Below are 24,431 nucleotides of genomic sequence, written 5' to 3'. Positions count from 1 at the left end.
CTGTATTGAGAACCTGGCACCTGGAGGAGTCCCTTAGGACTTGCCATGTAAACTGCTGGAGCTCAGGGTGCCCTGCACTGGCTGTGTCCCTTCTGCGGGAGGCTCTGGCGACACCTGATGGTCCAGTTCCTGTTGTTTGGAGAATGACTTGCACATGTGGTCCTGTGTGTCCTGTGTCAGTATCTCTTCCCACTCACTTTGTGTAATCCTGTCCCAGTGTCTATGCTGCTAGAGATCTTTATTAACATGAAAATTCTTCTGAAGCTTCACAGTCCTGAGAGAATTATGTCACCTCCATTTTATTTAATGTCATTTTCCTGAAGTCATAAGGGGACCCATTTTCACATTTTTTAAATAAATATTTGTGATTTATGGAGAACATACATAGACATGGACACTTGGAAATGGCCACAACTTCTGTATTAGCTTCCTGTTGCCCCTATAACAAATTACCACAAATTTAGTGTCTTAAAACAACCCAAATTTATTATCTTATAGTTTTAGAGGTCAGAAATCTGAAATGCATTGCACTGAGTTAAAACCAGTGTTGACAGAGCTGTATTCCTTCTGAAGGTCTAGGGGAGACTCTTGGTTCCTTTTATTTTACAGCTTTTAGAAGCTGCCGGCATGCTTTGGCTAATGGCTCCATTCTTCTGTCTTATTTTTTTTTTTTTTTTCATTCTTCTCTCTTAAAACCAGGGACTCATGCTGAATCTTTTTCACTCTGCTCTCAGTCTCTTTCTACCTTTTCTGCTTTATCTTCCACTTTTATGGAGATTTGTGAATACATTGAGCCCACCTGGTTAATCCAGGAGAGTCTCCCTTTTTGATTGTCCACTGATGAGCAACCTGAATTCCATCTACAGTGTCAATTGCCTTTGCAGTGTAACATAACATATTCACAGGTTCTGAGGCTTAGGATATGGAATATCTTTGAGGGGCCATTCATTATTCTCTTTACCACACCTATTTTAGCAGTGATGATAATTGGGATTAAGAAAACATTTAAAAAGTCCTACCTTGCCTTTACCTCTTTGATCAGTGAGTACTCCCCGAAGCACAATCCTTTCTCATTGGAAATGAAATTAATTACTTTTTGTTTAATCAAATTTGCCATAATTTGTAGAACTATTGGCATCATAACACCTTTAAGATATATTTTAGTAATAAGACATTTGTATATTTGTACGAGTCTGGCTAAATGTTTCCATTCATCAGAAGTTCTGGAAAATCTGCTTTTCACTGTTAGTGATATCTGAATTTAGATTCAGGTCCTTCACATTTGAAGTACTCTGAAAAGGGTAATTTGGCTGTGCTACTTTAATCAAATGGGCAAAGGATACAGAAGAGATTGGCGGTGTGTTTATTAAATTCCCAAAACCAGTATACTGGGTTATAGTCCAGTAAGTAGGTGCCAGATCTCGCCAGGTGTCTAAAGCCCAGATAGGAGTGATTCTGAGCAAAAGACTTGACTCTGAACTCTTAGAGTTGCAGGTGCACACACAGGGAGTGAGGGAGTGGCCTGGTGGTCTTCCATGATGATCTAAAGAATAGGGAGTTTGAAGAATAGACTTTGGTCAGAAAAACAGGAAGTCAGTCTAGAGTTGCTCTGGAATACCAGAGGAGAAGGTACTCCTATCTACTGAGAGTTGTCACGATTCCCCAGACCTCATCTTACCTGTCCCTGGCAGGAAACCCTCCAAAGAAACTTGCCAAGGTTAAGCATTTACAGGTTTTGCTGGCCTCGAGTCTGGAGGTACTAAAGTTTTGGTTATTATTCTAGAGCAGGGGCCATGGCTGTTGGGGCTGCAAGGCCTTGATGGTAGTAGAGTTACATCAATTCCTTTTGGCATTTCGAAGTGAGAATAGGCATCTGCTTAGGGTTTTGCTGACAGCTTAGACAGATTTTATAGTTCACCTTTACACTAATGGCCACATTACATATTACACACTGTGACCATTACACAAGTAAACTGGTAATCAGGAGAGCTGAGGATTGTCACTGTTGAACACTTGTGATCAATTTCTCCATTCCCTCATGTTTGGAATGGCAATAAAGAGCCCTGCCCAGTTTATCTCAAGAATTATTATAAAGACCACATATGATGTGAATGTACTTTGAAAGTGTCAAGTATTGAATTTCCAACACTTCAAAGGAGAGGGGAACAGAAAGGGAAGGGTAGAGGTGAGACAGTCCAGTTCGATTCTCTGATCCTGTGTTGGGTTTTGTTGTTATTGTTTTTAACCACATCTCCCATGGACAATGGAAAAAGGTAGGTTGTCTTCTGTTTTGAGTCACGAACCCTGTACTTTAATTGATTTTCCATCAATTGGTGGAACATCATTCATGGGATGGGGGTCGTGGAGTGTTAAATGGAAGGCATACATACAAACATGTTTGTGAGCAAGTAAGCATAAGCTGTGGGATCTGTTATCTGTTTATTTCTGTTTTAATTGTTTTTATTTTGTATTTTATCTCAAATGATGCTCTGCATTCACAAAACATTATTGGATGGCTCTATAGGAAAAAGAAGCCTGTACTTGGATAACTAACCTTACATCTTGATTTCTCTATATTCTTGTGAATGTGGACTGGAGGCCAGTAGATTCTAGGAGCATAAAATGTTAGAAATGGAAGTAGCTTCAAAATGGTCTGGCCCAGAGGGGTTTTAAAAAAGAAAAAAAAAAACGTTATGGCAAAAGTTGGGCATTCTTTCACTATAATATAATATTTTCATTCAATCAATGAATGTTTTTGAGTACTTGTTCTGTGCCAGGCCTTGAGCTAAGTGCTAAACACACCAAGATGACAGACTCCATGCCTGCCTGTAAGAAGTCCTTGGTCCAGAGAGGAGATGAGCATTAAACAATTAGTGTTCAGTGCTCGCTCGTGCTGGGTCTGGCTCTTAGGAGGCTCTGCAGGATAAACCAACAACAAATAGGAACTGTCTCTAAGGTTGCCTGGGGGTGGGGGTGGGGCAGTAAGGAAAGGCTAAGTATTTCCTATCTCTCTCTCTAGATAAATAAGATGGGTCCTTAAGGGACTAGCTTTCACTGCCTGCCCCATCAGGACCTCTTTTCCTTCTCAGTTCTTTGCCAACCTATGACCCTGGAAACCTAAGATCTATTTTGTACCATCATCCTTCTTATTGTTATTATTTATGACGGTCATTGTTTTAACTGCTCCAAGGAGATAATTGCCTTAGTTGCTAAGGCAACCCAACATATTGGGTATAAGAGCAGCCAGCAGAAAGGGTTTGCCAAATTGCAGGGCTGGGTGGGAGGTGTGGGGTGGGAGAGCAAGGGAGCTCAGCTGTGGAGCTTGAAAATAGCCATGTTCAAATTATCTCTGCATTTCTTCCACTGAGGAGCGTGAAGCCACTTGGAATCCGGTGCCTGCCAACTCCTCACCCACCCCTGACGCTTCCTATTTTCAACCCAGCTAGTGCACACTTTCACTAACCCTCAGTGCACAGCCAAGAGCTTCCTGGGGTTCCAGTTCCCAGACTTGCAACTCCTGTCTGCTGCTATTCAGTCCTGGAAATGTTCTTGCCCTTGATTTCTGGGGCCCGCAGGGGTGGGGTTGAAGGGGGTTGCAGCACACAGCAGTGTGCCCGTGGGCCCTGCCCCCTCTCTGTGCAGTCCTCGTTGCCCATGGCAAACAGGTCATAGCTTCTGGGGGTCTTGCTCAAAGCTTGTAGTCTCCTCCCTAACTTGGGGAAGGAAATGCGGATCTATGACAATGACCTTTTTTCCATTTTAATTTTTGAAGACTGAAACATCTTAAGAGGTCGGCTTTGCTGCCCCCAGGAAGTATAGATAAATTGAAGCCCAGGGAGAAGAAGTAATCAGATCCATGTATCCAGCAACAGTGGCTGTTCTAGGTCTTGAACCTCAGGCTTCTTTCACCCTATGCCTCTGGCTTTTGTCCTTGGCTACTGACCATCTTAGTCGGAGGCTGAGGTGATTATGCTCCAGCCTCTGTGTCCTCTAGTTAGCTTTTTGTCTCCTGGCCCCGGGTCCTTATGCCAAGATGTGGAGTGGTCCAGAGGGAACAGGGGGGCAGGGAGATGCAGGAAACAAGTGTATCCTGGCTAGCTTTTGCTTGGCAAAATTTGGCCATCCAGAAGCAGCTACTATGATCACATAGGCTAATGGGCAGAGGTAAAGGCAAGATGACAAAAGGATTTCTTACCAGAAGATTTGAGTGGGTGGGTTTGAGTGATTCTTTTGGCAGCCCCTATCTCCTCTTCCTCCCTGCTCTTCGAGCTCATGCTCGGCCGGCCTGGGATGTCTGTGGGGAGGGCTGGGCTGCCTCTGTGTCCTTAGTAGCCTCCAGGCTGGCTCCCTAAGTGTGTCCCAGGGCCCTTTGCTAGAGCGCCGCCTCGGAGTTGATCTATCTGAGCAGGTTAAATAAACAGGTCTGTGTTTGGGTTAATTATCACTGGTTCTGTTGCTCTCCATTACTGCTCCATCCGGGACTCTGGCCAAGGAGCAGATGGGAGAGGCTGCATCCTCACCCCTGCCTCCTCATTGTGTCTGGCTCTCCCTCCTTCTCTCTCTCTGTCTCCCTCCCTCCCTGATTCTCCTCCCTCCCTCCCCCATTCCCTGCCTTCCCTTCCTTCCCCTCTTCCCCTCCTCCTCCCTCTCTGCTCTCTCTTGCTCTCTCTTGTTCCCTCTCTCTCTCTCCCCCTCTCTCTCTGTCTCTCTCTCTCTCTTTCTCTTTTTGGCTGAGCAAATAGGCCAGATGGCAGTGAGGGGAACAGACAACAAGTGAGGCATGGCATATGGGGAGCTTGTTTAATTTCGGCTCCTGTAGGGAAGTAGATTGGAGGAGGTGAGCTAAAAAGCAGAAAATGGAAAGAAGGGTAAAAACACACACACACACACACACACACACACACAACGAAAAACAAAAAACCACCACCACAACAACTGACCCTTCCAAGGGGGAAATTGGATTCAATTTACTATTGTTGGCTGGTGAAGGCAGTTGAGAATGAAGTGAATCTAAAGCAGAAAATACCCTTTGTGCCTCTCCCAGGTCTGGCCGGCTCCTCCACTCAACCCCCCACCCCTGCACCTCTCGGGTCCCCCTCCCCCAGGGCCGTGACCCTGGGGGGCTGCTCTGAGGGGGGCTGCAGCGGGATGGCTTAGATAATGTACAGGTTGGCCCTTTGGATGTCAGCTCCAGGCATAAGTGTGGCCAGCAGTTTAGAGAGAGAGCAAAAATTAGAGGTGTCTGCGCCCACAGAGGAGGGGTCAAGGGGAGACTGGCCCCTTAGCACCCTGGTTTTTTCTCCTGCTCTGAGCCACCTGCGCCTTCTCAGTTTGGTTCAGCTCTTCATGGGCAGCTGCCCGCACAACCGCACCTCACCCTGCCGACCTTGCGCACTCCCTGCACCTGCGTGGGAAAGTCGAGGCAGGCTCTCAGAGAACAGGGTACAGGTGCCACAACAAATGGCCCTTCAGCAGAAGCCCCTCGTTTCTCATCACAACTTATTTGACCTTCGTGGTGACCGCCTAGAATGTCGCAGACACTTCTGTGCCTGGAGTGGGTGCCCAGATCGGGTCCCAGGCCTTGGTCACTGCAGCGCACACGCTCCCACACACCGGGCCACATTCCTCTGTGACTCCCAGCATACTGCCACTCTGCCATTGCCAGGAGCAGATCAAGTCCTACCCTCCAGGGAGGTGAGGGCTCCTGGGGACTGCCAGAGACCGAGGCGTCTTAACAATGACCCTAGGAAGGAAGGGGGAGTCCAACCCAGGCTCCTTGGCCTGCCCCCCTTCCCGGCAGGAGGCTCCCCAGCTCCACCAGGCAGCCCAGTTGCTCGGCAGCTGATAACAGGATTAGGCAGCCGAATGGGGCAGATGAGTACCCCGAGGGGCCCTGCCTGGGAACAGGGGCTCCCCGGCCTGGTGTGGGGCTGCCACTGTCAACACCCTAAGCTGCCGCCTCCGGCGGGGCATTTGCATGTGTGTGCCCTACTGTAGGCCGCGGCCAGTGGGAAACGCCTGCGGTGGAGGTTCACACGGGCCACTGCTGCACAAAGCCCGAGGCCAGGCAGCAGTGCGGTGGCCCTCGCTGGCGAGTGTCGCACACCCGGACCCCCGCAGCAGCACGGGGGCTGCGGCTGCCCGAGATGGAGCCAGACACAGCCTTCACCCGGCCGTGCCCGACTGCGTGAGCCAGAGCGCCAGCAAGCACCCTCCTGCCTCACCCAGGCCTCCTCTTTAAAAGGTCTCCGGCGTGCCTGCTTTCCGTGGCAGGCCGGTGGTTTGATCTCCCCTGAATGCTGTCCCCTCGTTTGAGCCTTCGATTCTGAGAAGATTCGGGGCATTGTCCAGGGTGGCGGGATGTCGGATTGATTTCGGGGCCTTTGTGTGGACGTGGGGCTCCTGAATGAAGCTGTTATATGCGTCTGGGGCTGGCGGGCAGGCTGTCCGGCTGCAAGCTGGGCCTCCCTTTGTTGTGGGGGCCTCATTGAGTCCACGGAAGAGGCTCATTTCAGGGTGATTTACTACCACCCAAACACCAGCTGTCTGTTGTGCTGCTGCCTCTGCCGCCCCGCCCTGCTGGCCCCCTCCTGGGGGACCTCAGCTTCTTCTGAAGCTCTCGGAGCCCCCACCCCTTTCTTTAAACACTCAGCTGTATTCACATTCATATATGTGTGTATCTGTTCGTGTTACAGATTTGTGTATGTGTATAAATACATATGCGTATGCAGCTAGATGTGTAACATTCTCTCCTGGGTTTGTTTTTTAATAGGGGGTTGGGGGACCGAGGCCCTGAGAAAGCTGCCGGACTGTGAGCTCTGTCCCTCATTATCTGTGTGACCTTGGGCAAGTCACTGGATGTGTCAGAGCCTCAGTTTATTCATCAGAAAAAAGTAAGAGCATTCTTTTTGATAGGAAGAGAGTATGGGTATATTTCTTGAAATATTAACATAGCTGAAAGCCCTGAGGAAAAAGAAAGAAGGGTGTCCTATTACTCTGACATTTTTGTAAAGCATTATTCGTCAAAAAATACAGCCACCAGGCAGCAGGAGCAGGGAGTTGTGCTAAACAACCAAGGTCTCTTGACCCTGCCAGGTGATATGCTGAGGAAGCAGCATCTGGATCAGCTGCCCTGAGATCTGAGAGTCCAGGGTCAGTAAGCAGACTGGGCCAGGCTCTGTTAGAAGTGCTAAGTGAACATCGTAGAGGGCCACAGGAGGATGCCTTGGTGGCTGGGGAAGGGGGGTGGGGTAGTGCTCAGGGAAGGCTCCCGGAGGAGGTGGTGCAGAATTATTTTTGAAGTTCAAGGCAGTCTGTCTGAGAAGGGGCTAAGAAAGTTCTTCCATGAAGCCTCAGTGGCCACCCCTCTCTGAGCAGCCTTCCCTGATCTCAGAGGCTCCTGCACACCGAGGAGCCTGAAGAGGGTTTGAATGGGGTGGAGGCGGAGGCATGATCAGCTGCTCTGCCATTTCTGTTTTGGGTGATTTGAGGGTGGATAGGTTGTCCATCAGCCAGATGTCATTTAAAAGGGGACTCTAATGGTTCAGGCAAGAGCAGCAATTAAGGCTTGGCACAACATGGAAGTGGTGACTAAGACAGGAGAGGAGATAGTTATGGTGTGCAACTGACCTCAAGACTGGTTAGATGTACAGGGCTGGAGAGAAAAGCATGGTTCTGCGATAGTACCCACATCTCTGTAAAAGAGGGCAAATAATAGTATAAAATTCACAGCAATTGCCAGCCTGGCACATAATAAACACTCAATAAATGTCATCTCTAATGATGATAATTATTATTGCCTTTTTAGGTGACTGAGTGAGTGGTTGCTTCCAGTCCATGTCTCCAAATGGGGAACATGGGAAAAGAAACAGATCTGGGGAGGGGGCGGTGGGAATGGTAGGATGACTGAGATGGTAAGTCTGTGGCATAGTTAAGCCTTCACAGGTGTTATCTAGTGGAATTTCTTGGGGAGCAGAGTCTGGGTTGAAATCACCTCTTGGTTCTCTCATAATGTGTAGCTTACTGTTCACGATATGCAAGGCACATTGAGGATGTTTGATGAATTTATAGATTAATGTATATTCTGAGTCTTAACAATCAGGAACTACCATTTATTCTGTAGATATGAAAGAGTAGCAGTCAGTACCAGGCACTGGGGACAGAGTGAGGCATAAGCAGGTGGGTATGTGCCAACACAGAGATTGTCATCTGATATGGATGTAAGGATGACAGAGATGCCACATGCTTATGTGACTGAAGAGGACTATAAATGTTGTTCTTGGCTGTCTATGCATTATCTTGGGGTAGGGATGAGAGACAGGTACAGCATGCCACGGATGCAGCAGGCATCCTGTTGTGCTAAAATATCCTCATGCTTTTGTCTATTGCTTAGTGGCCGGCACTGGATCTTGGCACAATGGCTAGTCACAAGCCAGCCCCAGCCTTGGCTGCTGTCTAAAGCTGGGCTCCTAGTGCTTAGGGAAGCTGCAGGTGGGTGGGGCTTCCCGGTTCCTGATGACTCCTGCATGGACCATATCATCTCTGACTGCTTCCAGGTACAGGTGGTGACCTGTGCGGGAGGGACCTATATCTCCCTCATGCTTACTCTTAGAGGTATCTTCATGACCCATAGGGGAGTTTGCTGTTTTCTCTTGCATGTGGCTTGACATCCTCATGAGCTTTTTAAAGCTTAAATTTAGAACAACTATAGGCTCACACTTCTGGGACCTGCTCCAGAAGGTGTTACAGCAAGTACTAGAGTCTCGGTATCCCAGAAAAGGGAACCAAAAAGAGCCTTAGAAATCCTTGGAAGAAAAAAGTCCTCCTTTTACTGAGAATGAAAATAACTCTAGAAAAGAGAGGTGCGGGTCCAAGCCACACAGCTAAGGGATGGCAGGCAAGCAGGGAGAGGATTTTACCCAGACATCCTGACCTCCCACTCCTGGGCTTGCTCTACTTCTTATGTGCTGCTTCATATTGCTATTCATGTATGAGATTAAGTGAGTTAAGGCCCCTCTCTGTTTCTTCCTTTTCCCAGGAGAAAAATGAACTATTGGACTAGGTCCGAGTTGTACAATATGTAGCCTGTGGCACGCACCGACTCAGAACATTAAGAGGTGTTAGAGGCCAACAAAGATTCCGTTAGCAAAAAAGATTGGGAAACACCTGGCCGAACAGAGCTAAACAGATGTCTTTGCAGTAGGATGTCTCAAAGCCTTTAATATGTTAATGAGCATCACGGATCTCCAAGTGTGGTCGAGTTTATGGTGTTTCACAAACTCATTAGATCACAAACTGATGCCTACTAGACCAGCTATCCCTGGACCACTCCCAACTCTGATTCTTGTGTAGAGACAGCCTCCTTGGCAGGAAGGCAGAAATGTCTGGGTCAGTGGGTCTTTGTAAAGATGGGTTACACTTTTTTCTGCCTCAGGAGGCTGGATGGGTTTGGGAGACCCAAGGCAAAGACTCTGGAGAAGGAAGCTTCATGGAACACTAGTTCCATTAATTGTCACTATCAGCCCCCCACCCCCATCACCAAAAGAGAGAGGAAGGAAACAAGGAAGGGAGTGCCAGACCACTGACATGAAGAAGAGGGGCATGTGTATCTCTCTTTGAGTTAGGACAAAAGATGATCTCTTGGTCTCCTCATCATTCAGTGAGAACATAATTTAGTAATGGAGGGAAAAGGAAAGAGGGAACAAACCAGAACATTGATATATGTTTCCAGAGGAGGAAAAACCGGGGGGTATCTGAGCATGCTAGTTTTAGTGACTCTGGCCTCGTTGCTTTTATTAAGAAAACATCAGGGTCTTTTATTAAGAAACCTCAAGTAGCTGAAGAGTCCATGGCTTTGTAAAAAGTCATCTGGTAGCATGAGCTCAATCTAAGACTCTTTAAGATGCCTCTCAGAAGGAAGACTGTCTGTGTGCTGGCATGGTATGCATGTCCATGCGTGCACCTCGATGGAGCAGCGTGGGTAAAGGGAATTGTGTATAGAGCTCATTTAGCTTCCACCTAATTGGGCTGGTATTCCAGGACCTCGGATCCAGACATAAAGATCAGCCTCCGATAAGCTGCTCTTGGCAACTTAGATTGTGTCTGTTATTTATTGGGCAACACAGGATGGATCATGTAACAAGACATATTTGCACTTGCTGCCTGGGCATGTGGGAGGACACACAAGTAGACACAGACTGTTGAAAGAAGGTGGTGAGCAAGTGTCTCCCAAGGGCTGGTATGGAACCCCCTGCTGGCTCTTCTCACCATCCATTTCTCCTCATTCTCTTTGTCACTACCAAGTCTTCTGTGTTCATCAGCAGTGTTTGCTGGGGTGGGCAGTATGGAGAGAAAGTGGGTGAGCTCAGAGGGAGTTCTCACAGTAGTGCACTGTGGATATACAGAACAGCCACCTTGGGACCTTCCAGTGTCCTTTCTTTCCCCTTTCCATGCTTGGAAGCAACAGGTCCTCAGGGCAGGCACTTAATAATACTCATCTGCAGCATTTATAAGATCTGGTCATTTGGTTCTGTTCCAATCATTATCCCTTTCTGAGGAGGTAAGTGTAATGGGACCCATTTTACAAAAGAGAAGAACGAGACACAAAGAAACAAGTGTGACCCTGGGATTCAGAGAGAGAAGCCACAGTGGAGTCAGTGTGTGTTTCCACTTCCCAAATTCTGTGATGTGGGAAATCGATGATCAAGAATTAAGCCCCCTCACCATCCAATGTGCCCATATCTCTGGCTGCTCTCCTCCTTTTTCAGGAGGGAAGGGACAATTGGAGATCCCAGACCCCAGGAGGCTGAGCTTCTTACTGGATTTCAGGGAGGTAGTTTCCTCCTTTAGCAAGAAAGTATGGAGCTCTATGCTGTCCACAGGGTCTTTGCTGGGCAAGTGAAGGAAAACTGATACATAATGTGTGAGTCTTTTCCTAAAAGAGCTTGCAGTCTGTGGAGGAGTTAAGGACATACTGTGAAAACTGAAATGCCATATATCATCAAATGTAAGATGCCACAGACTGTCAGACAATTTCAGAGATGTTAGAAAGAAAAAATTGTGCATCCTACAATCAATGGAATATGGTAGCGATACAAAAGATAAATAGAAATAAACGTTGATTATCCAGAGTTGTCCGATGCTGTCTGTGCTCATTCACCAGTTGTTTCTTGATGCTATGCCAATGCACGATGAAGTAGCTGAGGGATGGTGCAGATAGTCCTTGCTGTGAGTTCACAGTGAGGAAGGCTCCCTGGGGTGGGAGTGGGACCCCGTACTAAAGGAAGGATTTGTGGATGATGTGACACTGGATGAGGCTTTGAAGAACAGGAAAGATGTCAAATGAGTAGAGAGGAAGAAGGTGTGGTGGGGGATGTTCTGGGGGTAACAGATTCTGGGGATACGTTGCCAAAGTAGGTCATGGAGACACTGATTTATTCATAAGTGAATTAAAGTTATTAGCTCAGGCTGCTGTAGCAAAATGGCACATACTGGCTGGCTTCAGCAATAGACGTTTATCTCCCACAGTTTTGGAGGCTGGGAAGTCCAAGATCAAGGTGTTGGCTGATTTGGCTCCTGGTAACAGACCTCTTCATGGCTTGTAGATGGTTCCCTTCTCACTGTGTCCTCATGTGAGGACAGAGAGAGCAGCTCTGGTGTCTCTTGCTCTTATAAGGGCACTAATCCCATCATGGGTACTCCATGATCTCAGCTAAACCTCATTACTTCCCGAAGTCCCCATCTCCAAATGCCATCATGTGGGGAGTTAGGGCTTTAACATGAATTTTGAGAGTCTAAGTAAGGTAGCATTATCAGGTAGATGTGAGGAGCTATGGACATCTGCTTTAATCAAACCAAATGCCACTGGGATTCTTCTGGGTTTCATATCTTCGTTCTGTACAGCTGTCACAGAGTTCTGCTCTACAGAGGATGTGAGGCAAGGGAACACATGGCCTTGGCTCTCAGGAGGTTTAGCTACAAAGTTTAGGATGTACAAAATTTAAAGTTATGAAAGATTTTCAGAATAAGGCCAGGTAAGATGGAAGATGTGTGGAATACTGACAATCTGCTATAAATTGTGAACACATAGGAAATCATCGTGGGCTAGTTCAGTAGGACAGGGTTTCCTGGGGCAGATGGGATTTGTGTGGAACCTTGCAGGTGGTGGGGCTTATTGAATAGAGCTGGTGGAGTACAGAACGGAATAGGGGCATATACACGAACGTGGAGGAACCATGTATTTGGGGTCATTAAGAGGGTGTAGCCAGATGAGCATCATCCAGCATTTACTTGGGTTAGTGCTCATCCTTGCTTTCTGTGCCACTTCTTGTCCTCTACCATTGTTTGACAATTCATCTCATAGGGCTGTGGTCTCTATTTTATTGCCATTTATAGTTATTTGCAGGGGATATTGTTATTTGACTTATCTCTTACTTGCTTTTTAAAAATTTATTGTTATGTTTTTCATTTCTTTCTCTCCAATTACAATACCAGGTCCTTGAAAGCTGGAACCGTCTTTCTGTATTTCTCAAAGTATTGGGTTATGTTTTCTTAGTAAATACTCAATAATATTGACTTTGATACTTTAGGCAAATAGATAGGATACAATTTTTAAGTAAAAGAGAGAAGAAAAAATATATAGAATTCACATCTCTTTATGTGATTTGGGTTTATTTGACGAGTGACCTTCCCAATGCAGCTGATTTACCAGTCACAGTATGAAACCCTTCAGGACCCCAGTGGCACTTGAATGCCTGGATCATTGGAACATAGACTGGTGGTCAATGCTTGAGTGGGCCCACCATCTTTTTCATGGATAGAGAGCGGGACAGCTGTCTCTGGAATCATAAGATGCAAAGTGGATGTCATGATGAGAGACATAGGCAAACAATAGACATACTTCTGAAGAATGTGGCTGTTCTTGGGGAATGATCTAAGTGGAGTGCTGGTGGGTATTTAAGTTTTTAGTTGAGTAGAGAGATTGTATTCCAGCAGTGGCAACTGCATACTTTATTTGTGCTGGTTCTATGTTGTCTGTTAAAATGAGTTCATGTGACACATTTTATATATTACTTTAAGGGCCCAAGGTGTGTCAGGAGAACTGTATGCAACTACTGGGAGCTAAAAAGGAGAAAAATACTTAATGAAATTAATATTTACAGAGAAGATGTGATGGAGAGCTAGATAGAGAAACATTAGAGAATATTATAAATGACTGGCCCATGGAGTTTTTACTCTAGGGTCCTGGGTTACTGTGGAATCCTGTAGGTGGTTTGAGGTTTTCTCCTCACTTTCTGGAACTAGATGCAGTTTTGTCTGTATGTGAATTTAAGCATTTTCTGGGAAGGGAATCCACAGCTTTTATCAGATTCTTAAGATCATCTGTGACCCAGAAATGTTAGGAGCTACTGCAAATTCAAACTCTTCAGATCTCCAGATGAGGAAACCAAGTCTTAAGGAGGGTTATTGACTTTCTCAAGGTCCATCAGAGCTGGGACAATCATGCAAGCTTTTGTGTCTGGCAGCACAGTGTTCTCTCCGCTATTCCTCTCTGACAGTTCAAGAAGTCACCTTTGACTGTGGATTATTTCCAAAATCCTACTGAGAAGGATGAGCCACTAAAAAGAGATTAGAGATTGATTTCCTGCCAGGGCCTCTAATCCACCAAGGCTACTCTTGTGTTGGAACCAACATGAGCCTGCCACGAGCTCACCACAGAAGAATAGGATTTTGTGCAATGAATCACAGAACCCTGGAAGGATGATCTGGACAGATCCTAGAAAGCAGGTGTGAAAATATTCTTCCACTCTTGGTGAATATAGTTTTAAGGAACCTTACTCCCAGGGATGGGGACATGAGACTAGGGAATAGAAACCTAGTATGACTTGCCTAATGTCATAGAAATGCCTTTGCCTTGCCTGTGAGAATCTTGTACATTAGAATGAGCACTACCTCAAATATAATAGAATCACACCATTATCGAGCCCTTCCCATCCATTGCTTTAGTTGCCCATAACTAAGGCAATCTCTCCCTCAGGTCCCCGACACATGGACATTGGCTTCCTACCCAGTAACTGGTGTGACCAAGGCACTAATGCTTTAGGTGAGCATGAGCTTTGTGTTGGAGGCAAGACATGTGGTGTTGGCAAAGCACATGCCCTGTGTAGAAGTCAGGGTCAAGCATCTGGGAAAAGAAGAGTGTGACACTGAGGATGGTGTGTGATGGACCAGGGAGGTGAGGGAGGAAGGAAGAGAGCCAAATTGTAGTCATGAATGGGAAAGAAGTCAAGGCTGTGGGGGAGACAGGAGGCAAAGAAACAAGACAGAACCCTGGGAGCACTTTGAGATCATCCCACTTAATTATGGCAAGTGAAGTCTGGTTTGAAAACAAACAGGTGACTGTTTGAAGGATGATAGACATCTGGCTACCCACCACTCATGGATGGCTCAAACTCTTACAGAGTTAGTGCTTATATTACACACTATATTGTCTTCTTGCACTCTTCATAGATGCCTCTGTGCAATTTCTTAAAAATCCTATAAACCAGATCTTTTCTTTCTTCCACAAGAGACCTGTCATGCGGAGCCATAGTCTTTTGGATCGTAAACAACCTTAGTTTCTCTAGTTTCTGCTCACTCTGCAGGTCATTCCTGGTATCACTTCCTCTATGAGGGACACTCCCTCTATGAATGCCTTATTTAAATATAACTCAAGTGTGAGTAAAGTGGAATCCATTCCTCCAGGTGCAGTCTGGTCAGTGCAGAACACAGTGGGATTTGTAAAGGGTACTTTAATAGCCACCTTGACTCCTTATGCTGTGCTTGTTACTTAAACCTAACTAGCTTGATCAATGCTACGTCAAATTTGAATCAACGTCCAAAGCATCTATGAAGATGATTTCAGGTGTGTCCTCTGTCATTCATTACTTTGGTTATTCTTTTGGAATTTATGTCTTGAGTGGAGTTGACTTTCAAAAAAAGAGGACAACATTCTATGACTTCATTTAAATGGATAGCGAAATTGAAGAGAGCAGGGTTTAGTTAAGAATGCTGGGCATTCTGATAGAGAAGTCCCTTTATGTCTGTGGTCTTGACCTTTTAAAATGAGCACCATATGCTCAGAGTAATTAGAACATATAAATACCCAGCCCAGCCCAGCGCATAGAACTCCATCTCAAGAATTTATCTAGACCCAGTCACCCACGCCACTGCTAACTTTGTCACTGTGGTTCTCCTTGGTTCTCTCATTTCCTGTTGGACTCTGCATCTCAACTTCACGAAGACATCATTGACCTTAATGACCAATTTTAGACAAGCTCTTCCTGTTCAAACTCAAAATCATCCCTCAGGCATGATTCTGGAATTTACCATGTCCCAAACCTCATCATAAAGAGTCAAGGTCATTCCTTCTTCAGCCCTACTGTTGATTGGAGAATGTGATCAATAGGTTGATATTGATCTGTCGATCAATATTTTATTCTGGCATCTTGGCTGATTTTCTTGAACCTATCCACAGAATGTCACACGCCCTTAGCTTACTGAAAAAGAAGAAGCACTAACTTGTTTGTGACCCTTAGTAGGTCACTAAGACATCAGTGTACCTGTTTGATATTTTGTAAAATGAGGGATCTTGGGCTAGAACAGCTATTCTGAAAATGTTTTCCCAAATGGGATGTAGCTAGGTGTCAGGTTAAAACCAAAACCAAACCAAAACAAAACAACAACAAACCGAGGAGAGGCAGAAACTTCAGTGATTAAATACGTTTTGTAAAAGTTTGATTAAAAAAGAAATGAACAAGTTTCTTTATAAAGCATTTCTCAGAGCCTCTCTCATGTTAATGTGCCTTATGAAGCTCCAAGAGTGATATGTCATATGCAGTTTCCCCCTAAACACCATTTGATTAGGGAACTCTTTCAGTTGAGACAAATATTCTGTGGGCAATCCTTTTGAAAAACAGTGAGCTAGCTGGTTTTGGCAGAATCTTTAGGGATCTCTGTGCTGACAAGTGCATTCTTCACTCAGAGAGCCCAGGGCTGGATGTGAAGGGCAGGTCACTGCCCAGCCATCAGCCAGGCTCCAGTGCCCACCAGGAGAGCTTGTCCTTCTGCTGCAATTATTACCATGAGGAGGGCACCTCCTGACCATGCCTGACATTGAAGAATGGAGCAATTCCCTGCACATGTCTCTCCCACCATCCCCTCTGCTCCTCTGCTGTCCCCTCCCCAGCATTCAGGGCATCTGCCTTTTGAAGCTCATTAACCTCTTTAATGATGCAATATCTTTTTTCCATATAAACCTAGGTCCTGAAAATTTGCCACTCAGAGCTTCTCAGGAGGAGAGCTTTCACTCATGGCTCTTGTATCTCTGGCTTGTGGACATGCTCAGGAGGGTGCCAGGGGGCAGTTTTATGGATTTCTTGAATTACCAGAATGACTTTACTGATGCACCAGTGTGACATTTTGGTGCCCTGCAGATTGATTCGGTGTGAATCCATTTGACAAAAGGCAGATTTCATATTTTTTAAATTCTTTTTTGGGGGGAGTCACACATCTGAGTCCATCCAACATAAGAAATAGTTATTAGGATAAGCCTTTTGACTTGATTCAGAAGAACCGGGTGATATAGGCAGTGGGAGAGAGGATTTGGGCTCATTTTTGAAATCCATGCCCCCCTCTCCCCTCTGCTTTGAGTTTGGGTTTAGGGCTAGACAGGTTGGGTTGACAGATCAGTCCTGCTGCTTGCTAACAAGTTGGGTGATCCTGGACCAGACACTCAGTCTCTGATCATTTCTGTCAATGAGGTATGATCTGAATGAAATACTTTAGTCTCTGTTAGTTGTGTTTCAACCATCTGTAGTCCACAATACACTTATACTCCTGCTAGGACACATGGAGCATGGCCTTATCTGGAGCCTCCTGCCTTGCTGACACCAGTTCTCTAGACACATCTCCACTGCCCACCAGCCATCCGTGGGTACGTGCATGCATATATGCACCCAGGTATGCGTGAGCCTGCATGCTCTTTGTCTCCTGCCGGGCTCCACCATGGTTGATGGAGTTGTTATTAGTCTGAGATTTAAATAACACACTGCTAATAATAATAGCTAATGTCTAGTCAACATTTACTTTTTGCTCCTTTACTGTAGGCTTCATCTGTACCACCTCATCTAATCTGCCCTCTAGCCCAGAGGGAAATATTGAGCAGATGATGGAACTGAGGTCTGGAGAGGTAAAACAGCTGGGCCGAGGCTGTACCACTGGGATTGATTGATTGATTGATTGATTGATTGATTTTTTACCACTGGGATTTAAACCCTGACTCCAGAGTCCAGCCTCTCTACTCTGTTATAAAGTAAGGGAAGCCATTTATAAATCATAACATGCTCTGCAGATCAGGAACCTATCCTGTGGCTGCTAACCCTCCCACAATTCAAAGTGTGCCAAAGGGCGATGAGGACAATCAAAGTGGCAAGTGCTCCAGCCACATCGCCTATGTCTGCTATTGAAACCTGTTTCTCACCACTCCGTTCCTGGTTGGAGATTGGTCTGCTGCACATGTCTCCGAAGTCCCAAGCTTGCGGAGTAGGGGAACCTTCATGTCACTCTCCACTTTATCAAGAAAGTACTGGGAAGTTCCAGCTCTCGTCCTGTCTCATCTGTTACTCACTTAGAGTCCTGTCTAAATTTGGTCTCTCAGCCAAGGGAGGATAGTCTGGGGACAGACTACTGAGGTAGAAGACGCTGTTAGCATCAGGGACACCACAAAGCACAGGGACTGGACAGGGCATACTCCTGAGCTTCAGCTAGATTAAGGAGATGACCTAATAAATCAGACCTCAGATCATTCCCTTGACTAACCAGCATTTTCCTTAGGTCAAAAAAGCAAGCAGTAGCTGAGGAGAGATCTCAGGACCCAAATCCTGAGACTATAAAAGTCAAAGGGCTAAAATAGATGTTTTTAAAGATCTTGCTGTTTAAAAACTTGCGTCAATGAGCCACTGCATATGACAGCCCAGTCTTTCTGACTGCCTCTGTTCTGTCTGTTCCCCTGATTTGATCATTATCATATCTTTGGGAAACTATGGATCTGGGCTCCCATCCATGTTTTCTATGTGAGAAAATATAGACTTGGGCTAAGGGGCATTTCTTCCGTTGTCTGCTGATGAAAGGCACCTATGGGTCCCTGAGATGCCTGCCAGGGACCATCATAGACGCTGTATTTGTGTGATGTCAGTTCAGGGTCTAAACTCAAACTCTGTAACCAGTTTCTCAAGGTAACAACCACCATCAAAAATCTAAACTAAGGCCTTTCTAAACTGGAGAACATCATCTTTCTTCCATTTCGTTTAGAATTGGTGAATTAGGTCTTTCGGGGCCCTTTTGTGATGTGGAATGGGGTCGATATTTATTTTAACTATCAAATAGGACCCATGTTGGGACTAGGCATAGAGGTAGTGCTGTTCATAGGGCAATAGAAAGGTGGCAGCCCTTCGATCTTATCTGTGGTGGTCCACGAGCAGTGATCACTGCCTTCCACTGTTTTATCTCAGGAGGTGTGTTTTCAATCAGCAGACTGTTTACGGCTCTGCAGCTGCCCCCAAGAAATGCCGGGTCTGCTAAGCTTTACCGCGTGGGGGGAATACTTGCAACATGTAGAACATAATCCCTCACTAAAACCTTAAATTATCCAAACTGAAAGAACTTTCAGGGTTTAACTAGCTTTTCTCAGTGAGGTGGTTTGTTTTCATTTGCTTCATTTCTCCGCTTTTGGCCTTTGAGCTGACTCTTGTCAGTTTCATTCCTATTTAAAGTCAGTTTCACCTTTCAGTTCCCTTCTTCTACCTCAGCCTGGTAGAGTTTCATTTCCCCATACAGGGTGCACCCCAGGGTGGTGGGCTGGGGGTGGGGGTGCTTCATAGTTAAGTCTAAAAATAAGAAGATTTCCCTGAAATTATGTCCAAAATATTGGACAATAAGGGGAAGGCAATTTAAGAACACATCACTCATTCAGTTTCTTCGAACTTCATATTTCTCCTCTCTTACCTAATGGGATTGAAGTAGATCGTAGTTCTCATACTTCTTAACTCTGGCTGCATGTTGGAATCACTGGGAATTTTTATAAAAACAAACAAACAAATGCTGATGTCTCTCCTAGATCCCATACCATATAACTAGAACATCTAGAAATGAGTTCCAGGCAGTAATGTTTCAAGTTCCCCAGGTAGGTGATGTTGATGTGCAGCCAGATTGGGAACCCCAGGCCTGGATGCTTGCTGAGGACCTTGGCACCTTCTTGGCTGAACGCTTGTCAGGATTACTGTGCTGGCGGCAGCTTTGTTATAGCAGCAGCAGCAGAACAGGTGTCATGTGTCTCCCGTCAGTCCCCTTCTCCTGGCTTGGTAAATACTGTTTCTGAAATAGTGTTTGTTTTAAAGGTAATCATCCAGAATGTTTCACCTTAAACGTCTTACTACTTCCTTGTTGTGATAGAGGGAGGGGGCCTCTCCCTCCCTCATTGGGTCTCACACAGCTCTCCCAGGATGGGAGGGAAGGAAGCCTGTCTGAGTGGGGGCTCTGCAGAGCGCTGACTCGGTGTCTGTGCTCCAGGCGGCTCGGCCTAGCCTCTAAATGATCACCCAGGGCCTGACCAGAAGCCTGCCTCTCCTTGCTAACCCAAGCTAGCAACACAGTAATGGCCTACAAAGCTAAATTCTAAATCTTAGTCAACTGACCTCATTTCTACCATCGAAGGATGGAGGGAGGCTCTGACTGGCTGAACCCCAGTGGGTTTCATTAACTTTAAATGCCTAAATACTTATTCTGGGCCATTCTGGTTTACATACCTCCTCTTTCCCTCCCCTTCTTCCTCCTCTTCAGCCCCTTGCTAGCCCAAATGTGAGAAAAGTACAAAATCTAATCCAAATTATAAGTGTGGTGTGGAATAACAATATATTTTTTAGGTATCAGTCAGGAAACAGACTTCTTTTGTTCTGTTAGGTTTTCTTTTTCCAAAGATGAGTGAGGAAACAGGGAGAAGCCTTTAGAAGATCTTCTAATACAAAGTGCGTTTAAATGACATCATAAGCTGATTTCCGTGTTACCATTCTCAGTTCGACAAATAAAGGACAGACAGAAAGAAGCAGAAAGTCTCAAATAAGGCTTAAATTATGTTTATGATATCAGTTTCAATCCTTTGCAAATGGCTGATGAATTTGATATGGTATCTATCATATGTGAGGTCTTTGATGTTGAAGCTAATTATGAAAATGGCCACAACATTTGTGAGTATCTGCAGTGTGCCAGGAACCGATTTAGAAACTTCACACGGAATCATCCCCAATCTTCACCTCCCAGTAGGCAACGTCATTTTAATTCTACCGATAAATAAAACAAAGCAAAAACCAAGGCTTAGCAAGTTTACAAAACTTGCCCCAGGTTGCACAAGCTAGCAAATAAGAGCCAGGAGTCAGTCCAAGTCGGTCATGGTGCTGGTGCTGGTGTTCCTCCGACACCCGCTGATTCAGAAGAACTGACTATGTGGTCCCTCATCAAGAGGATGCACTCTTTGAGTGAGGGCGGCGATGGGGCACAGTGCTCTCATTGGGTCTATGCTAAGCTCTGCTCATGTATTTCTTTCTTTTTTTTTTTTTTTGACCATGTATTTCTTAAGACAACCCACCATATTTTGTTAGAGATTCATTTAATATGCATATTGACTTTGAATAGAGCTTTCATGATCATTACTGTATATAAGCTTCATGGCAAAGCTATGAGGTGGGCAGTGCCATTGCTTTACCCTTTTATTCCCTGGAGGAGGAAGACCAAAGCAAGGAGAAGTGCATTGCCTTGTTTATATTTACAAGTTTTTTCAGTGGCAGAGCCGGGGCTGGGACACAGGCCTTCTGACTCCTGGTAGAGTGCTCTTTCCATCACTTGTGACTGATGGAAGGTCTCTGTGCACAGCATGGCCTCATTGTTATGCCCTGCCTGACCCAGGTCAAAGGCACAGAGGCAGCTATATTAGAACCATTAGGTAACAAACTGGACTAGCTAGCCAGACTGGTCTTTCCAGCTTCATCTCTCACCCTAGCCAATTCACAATTCCACTAAGCTTCTGAAAACTTTTTTTTTTGTCTTGTTTTTCCTGCTTCAAGATCTGCTAAGTTCTTTTCTCACTCCCGACATACTCTTTTGTCCTGTCACCCTCGTACAAACCCTTTCAGTTCCAGACCCCCACACCTTGGATCTCTTCCTTAATTACAGCCAGTTCTTGATATCTCAGGTCCTGAGCTCCTAAGATATTATCCAGGCAGTGCAACTCATTTAGCACTGAGAACACAGAGGTCTGAGTTTCATTCAGATCCTGAAGTGTATGGAAAGCTAGAAATATTTGTCTATTCTTTTCTACGGGCTGAGTATGGAGACAGACATGGGGGTAGGAGTTCCTAGTGTGGTTTTATGTACCCTCTGGGCCCTAAGAGATACAAACCATTTGCTTTTCTCTGGTGAACCATATAGTATTATCTCAATGTCTACCTGGGTATTTTGGGGGGGAGGGGCAGGGTAGGAATGAAGTAATTATTTAAAAAACCTGAATGGGTCAGGCGTTTCACATTGAGTCTGAGAGTATGGGAGTGTGCCCAGAGAAGGAAAGCATATGCAAGCCCATTTCTGAGGTGGCTGAGCCAAGGCCTTCAGAGCATATTAAACAGTTCTGTTACCATCAACAATTGGCATGGGCAGAAGCAGGAACCAGTATGGCTAAAGAGTAGATCCAGGTGTCTGAATTTTAGACAGGTCTTGCATTGAACTCAACTATTGCTTTTAACTCTTAAGCCTCATCATTCCTTGTTAAGAGTAATTCACTCATCCTCTGAATAATTGTTAAGTAATTATTTGGAACAAGGCACAGTGTTAAGTGATAAACAGAAATCAGGAAGATATGGTGCCTGTCACCAAAAATATATCAAGTTAGCCAGGCACAAATGATAACATGTATATTATAAGTGCATATGGGCAAGACAAAGGGAGAAGGGAGAAATTATTCTAGACTCGCAAGAAGCCTCATTTACAGAAATACTCACTGATGAATTTAACTGGGCTGAAAACCTGTCTTAAATAGGCAGAGGTAGGGAGGGAAGCATCCCAGTCCAAAAGTAGGGAAGTGTTCCAGGTGTTGAGGGAACAGTGAGTAACTGCATGTGTTGGAATAAATAGTTGGGATTATGAAACAGTGAGTCGCAGAGGACATCGAATGCCACGTCACCGAAGTCAAACTCTGATGGACAGGAGGGACAATATAACGTGGCATAGCGCCCAAATTGGTATTTCAGTCTCTTCCCATCTAAAATGAGGCCAGGTAAATGGATTGCTCCCTCTACACTCCCTGCTTGTGGTGAGGAACAGGGAAGCAATTAGCATCAAGGCATCTGCATCCCTTAGGTGGAAGCAAACATCACCAGCAAATATAGCGTGGTGCTGGGTTACTTGAGGCTGATAGTTATCATATTGACTCTCTGAACTCTCACTGTGAACAATTTGCAAACCCAAGAGGGATGGTAAGTGACAATGGTCATTTAGAGCTGTGAAATCCTTTCTCTCATTTTCTTCCCATGTATGCTGAAAGCCAGAAATTAAATAATCTTTGGAGAGATGCTCCTAAGCTTCTGATAACATTAATTACTATCTGCCCTCTTAGCCACATTTGTCATGATTGATCCTTTCTTCTGTGAACCTCTTTTCCCTTGGCTTCTGGGGTAGCACTCTATTTTCCTCTGAGTTCTGCTGGCTGCTTTTCTGAATCTCTTGCTGGTCCTCCGCATCTCCCTGGCCTCTAAACATTGGAGTGCCTTGGGACTCAGTACTCCGTTCTAGTCTTCTCTTATAAGCTCATAGGACACCGATTATTATCTATACACATAAAACATTCAAATGTCTCTCTCTAGCCTGGAATTACTAGCGGAATCTCCAAACCCGTATATCCATTCTGTTTTCCACAGTAGGTGTTCCTTTATCCCAAGCCCGCAATGGTTCCCCATTTAATTCTGTGCAGAAATCAACTCTTTGCAATGGCTTCCAGAGTTGTAAGTGAGCTGGCCTCATCTTACCTGCCTGGCCTCATCTTACTGTGCTCTACCTTCCAAAAGACTCTAAGCACCAATCAACTTCAAGTGCTTGGTTTTTGCTATTTCCTCCCCCAGACATCTGCAGTGCTTGCTCTTGACCTCTCTGCTTAAATATCAGTTATCCATGATGCCTTTCTTAACCACTCTATATAAAATAACAGACCCCACCCCTTCTGACCTTCCCTGTTCCTCCTAACCTATATTATTTTTATACCTCACATTTGTCTCTACCCTATGTGCTGTGCATTTTACTAGCTTATTTATTTATTAACTGCCATTCTCTGCCAGAATAAAAAAACTCCTTGAGGGCAGAGACTTTGCTCACTGATGTGTCCTTGGGCCTAGGACAGTATTTGGTACAGAGGTACACGTTTATTCAATAAATATTTGTAAAATGATTCATGAAATTATCTCTTTTAGATATAGAACTAAGAAGAGACAGTCTGGGTTAGGATCTGGCCCAGGATGAACTTGGTCAAAGGTTGCTGCCAAGGATGGTCCTTAAGGTAGAAGTCTTAGGTTGAGACCAGGTTTTGCTGTAAACCATGCTCTGTTTAGGTAATCTGGGAATACATCTACCAAACCACAGTTTCCTCTTATGTTGAATGGGTGCTAATATCTTGCTAACAAGATAAGAGTAAAGATCAATTGAGGGCATGGATGTACTTCTGCCAGTTAGGCGGTTGATCCTTCTCTCGCCCTGAAAAAGGAACCAGACTTGGCTCTCGTTCTTTTCTTGGAGAAGGATATGTGTCCAGTCAATCCTGTTTGTCTTTCTTTGGCACAAGAGAGCAATGTAGGGTTTTTTGTTGTTATTGTTGTTGTTTCTAGCTTTAAGCAGGCATTTTGTGGGTGGATGTGAAGACATTTAGCTTTATTTTGAGGATAGTTTCTTATTTTATCCTCTCTTGTTTATGTAGGGTTTTTTTTGTTTTGTTGTAATGTGATAAATGGCCAGCAACTTCCCTGAACCCTGTGGAAATGGTATCCAGGCTACAGAATAATTATTTAGTGAATGGTGGATCCAGTTTATGTTGGCACAGATCAAATTAATCATGATTAGTCATGCCTTCTCTGACAGTAACCTCATCCCCTTGTAGAAAAGCTCCTCTTTATTAAGAAGTAATAGCTGTGAGGGATGTCTAAGCCCCACTCTGGTTACACTATCCTGTGGCTTTCCCCATATCTTGGCAAGAGAGATTAAATCCAGATTTGACTCCATCCAGATTAAAACAAACAAACAAACAAACAAACAAAACCTCCCATGAGGCATCTCTCTCCCTGCTCCTATTGCCCACCATAGAAATT

General features: G+C 45.1%; 1 protein-coding gene across 1 annotated transcript in view; it reads left to right on the top strand.

Annotated features, from left to right (window-relative positions):
- Positions 1-24,431, top strand: part of SETBP1 (SET binding protein 1) — a 358,635-nt gene that overhangs the window by 53,944 nt on the left and 280,260 nt on the right.

This window comes from Canis lupus, chromosome 7, assembly GCF_003254725.2.
Source record: "Canis lupus dingo isolate Sandy chromosome 7, ASM325472v2, whole genome shotgun sequence".
Lineage (NCBI taxonomy): Eukaryota > Metazoa > Chordata > Mammalia > Carnivora > Canidae > Canis > Canis lupus.
Note: the sequence above shows the minus strand (reverse complement) of the source record. Positions and strands in the feature narration are given on the sequence as shown.